We start from the raw sequence: 3974 nt of genomic DNA on the forward strand, positions 1-3974 counted from the left end.
TCCATCTTCTTTTATTGTGCAGTCGGCGGGACCGATTCAAAATTGAGTCGTGTGCTCCATCTTCTTTTATTGTGCAGTCGGCGGGACCGATTCAAATTGAGTCGTTGCTACTAAAATAGCAGCATACTAGGGTTACCCGCGTGCTCCGCAACGCGAAGAAGGGCTCAATTTTTGACCCGTGGGTATTGGTTGGTCTGTGTCGATTTGGCTGGTATCCATTTCGTTCGATTGCTTTTTGACGGCCAAGCATTTTGTATAAAAGATACATCGCATCGAGGTGCCCGTGTCGTATTGTCAGGCGTTCTACTACTTTAGAATGATTCGAAAACTGGCGTGAAGTCTTTTGAGGGCCATCGATGAATTGTGCTAAAAATGACGATGCAATGGTTTGGAACATTTACATTTTTAAGAATACTGTTGCTCATCATGCAAACATGAAGAGTGAATCTTGGACAGAATTGAATGCTCTTTCCAACGTGCCATTTTCAATTGCCAAACGTATCAGGTTATGCAGCAAAACCCGTGTGAATAATAAAGTGGCACATAATCGACAAACACCATTTTCTCCCGTGATTTGTACCACTTTGGCGTCGATCAATTAGCTATTCACAATTTTCCCATGAGAGGCGGTACATTTCTCTTGCCAACAGGCGTTGTTTCAACTCGCTCTGTTTAACGGTCACCTAAAAATAAAATCAATTCCAAAATCCGTCAAAAACCGCATTTTTTCAACAAAACTGCCCTCACGGGTGCACGTGGCACGTGCCATCCTCTACATCGTACACCATTCGACAGCCCGCTCAATTATCTACACGATGCTGTTTTCCCCGTGCCGATCGGACCCCTGGTCACCAAGATATTGCACGGGGACCGGACCCGTGTCGGGCAAATTTGGCCGTTTTCGCCCGATTTCGCACGCCAATTTATACACGTAAAGTCTATGACGCGATTTTGCACTTTTTGGGCACGCGCCACGCGCTCCCTATCAATCCGATCGAGTTGAGACCCCTCAAAGGCACGTCGCGCATCCTTGATCTATAAGTTGTGCAAATTTCAGGGCGCTAGGTGCAACGGTCTGGCCTGTAGTCCACGCAAAGCAGCACCAAGTCGGGACCTCGGTAACGGACAGACGCACCCTCCTCAAATAGTAATATAGATGGCGTCAGATGATGAACAGGAAAAATAGTTGCGTAAATTTAGACATAAACCACCCCCAAACCATGAATATCTTTTGAAGGCACTATAGACAACCATTAACTAACTAGATGTGATGAAGATCAAATGTAAGGAATACGCTCATTTTACAAAATTACATGCAAGTACCAAAAAGTGATGTAAGTACTTATTCAACGGTCATTTTCAGCGCTCCCCGCTAACGTGACTTCAAGTTGAGATATTTGCGGCAAGGTACCGAATTGAGCAAAATGGTTTTAATTTACATAACTTGTTGTGTTTTGTCAGAAAATGCTCCTAACTCAGATTTTGTGGAAAAAGGTCATTATCTCCCTTTAAGCGCACAAACTAAAAATATCAAAGAAGTGACTTTTTCGGCGTTGCCCCGGACTGCGGGGAAAGCCGAAAATGGGAGAAACTAGGGTTACCCGCGTGCTCCGCAACGCGAAGGGGGGATTTTTTGACCCGTGGGTATTGGGTTGGTCTGTGTCGATTTGGTTGGTAGATATCCATTTCGTTCGATTGCTTTTTGACGGCCAATCATTTTGTAAGAAAACAAAAAGATACATCGCATCGAGGTGCCCGTGTCGTATTATCATGCATCCTACTTTAGAATGATTCGAAAACTGGCGTGAAGTCTTTTGAGGGCCATCGATTAATTTCGCTAAAAATGACAATGTAATGGTTTGGAACATTTACATTTTTAAGAATACTGTTGCTCATCATGCAAACATGAAGAGTGAATATTGGACAGAATTGAATGCTCTATCCAATGGTACCATATTCAATTGCCAAACGTATCAGGTTATGCAGCAAAACCCGTGTAATTAATAATGTGGCACATCATCGACAAACACCATTTTCTCTAGCGATTTGTACCACCTTGGCGTCGATCAATTAGCTATTCACAATTTTATATGAGAGGCGGTACCTTTCTCTTGCAAATAGGCGTTGATTCAACTCGCTCCATTTAACGGTCACCTAAAAATAAAATTAATTCCAAAATCCCTCAAAAAACGCAGTTTTTCAAATAAAAGTGCCCTCTCCGGAGCACGTGGCGCGTGCTATCCTCTGCATTGCACACCATTCAATAGCCCCTTCAATTCTGTACACGATGCTGTTTTCCACGTGCCGGTCGGACCCCTGGTCACCAAGATATTGCACGGGAACTGGACCCGTGTCGGACAAAATTAGCCGTTTTCGCCCGATTTCGCACGCCGATTTATACATGTAAAGTCTATGACGCGAATTTGCACTTTTTGGGCACGCGCCACGCGCTCCCTAACGACCCGATCGAGCTGAGACCCCTCAAAGGCACGCCGCGCATCCTTGATCTATAAGTTGTGCAAATTTCACCGGGCTAGGTGCAACGGTCTGGCCTGTAGTCCACGCAAAGCACCACCAAGTTGGGACCTCGGTAACGGACAGACGCACCCGCCTCAAATAGTAATATAGACAAGCGGCTGCGCCACTTGCTTTGCTGCGTGGTAGAAAAATTGCGGCACCAGCCAATTTGCTTTCGAATGGTGTTTGATTCATGTCGATGTGTTGTCTAGAAGCATAGATATGGACGGAAATGTGAAGAGAATTTAAAAAAGAACTGTTCTGAGGGCGTTGTTGGAAGAAATTTGGGTGATACGGGGTCAATACGGGTCTAAGGGGTCAGCCCCGGTCACTTTGGGTCAGGCCAGGTCACATAGGTCACCTCTCGTCCAGCTGGGATCAGCCCGGGCCACTGTTCTGCTTTTGCCTCCACCACTACCCCTACCCCTACCACTACCCCTACCCCTACCACTACCCCTACCACTACCCCTACCACTACCCCTACCACTACCCCTACCACTTCCCCTACCACTACCCCTACCACTACCACTACCCCTACCCCTACCACTACCACTACATCTACCCCTACCCCTACCACTACTACTACCCATACTCCTACCCCTACCACTACCCCTACTACTACCCTTACTACTACCCCTACCACTACTACTACCCCTACCACTACCCCTACCCCTACTACTACTCCTACCACTACCCCTACCCCTACCCTGCCCCTACCACTACCCCTACCCCTACCAACACCGCCGGGTCATGTCGGGTCACAGAATAATTGGATCCAATCAGTACTAAAATATCAGACTTAAAGTGTTCCCAGCCCTGCCCCTATTCGTGCCATTCCATTACGCTTCATCGTATTTGTCGGAAATGGCGCTTTGTGACAAATGTGGCGCATTGCGGCAAACGCGGCGCATTTTCACCCGGTAATTGAGCATGCATCTTTGCACCAAATTGCACCCATATCGGACGGTATTTGACAAAACTGTGCGATTTGCGGCAAAAAGGGCGCCTTGTGACCAATGTGACGCCTTGCGGCAAACGCGGTGCACTTTTATACTTGTATCACAAACTGCTCCCATTGAAAGAAAATCAGCACATTCTCTCGCCACTTTTTATTCAAATTAAAAACTTGCCCATCCGCCAATGCGAGGCACCCGTCGCCGATCGGCATGCATTTAGTTCACAAAGTTTGTCGACCCCGGCTCTCAATGAAGATCTGCGAACCGATCAAAATTTCATTGGCGTTCTTCCGGCGCCCGCCACGTGCCAACCGTGCACCCCAGCGAGTCGGAACCTAAAAAAGGCGTTGACCCGCTCTGTCACCTAGAAGGTGTGCAAATTTCAGCCCCCTACGTCGTACCGTCTGCCCTGTAGGCGAGGTCAATTGAACCCACTACACGATGTGCGGACACACAAACTCACAGACGGATTCTGTTTGAATAGTAAGTTAGATAATCTAC

This window comes from Amphibalanus amphitrite, unplaced genomic scaffold, assembly GCF_019059575.1.
Source record: "Amphibalanus amphitrite isolate SeventyFive unplaced genomic scaffold, NRLGWU_Aamphi_draft 000121F_arrow, whole genome shotgun sequence".
NCBI lineage: Eukaryota > Metazoa > Arthropoda > Thecostraca > Balanomorpha > Balanidae > Amphibalanus > Amphibalanus amphitrite.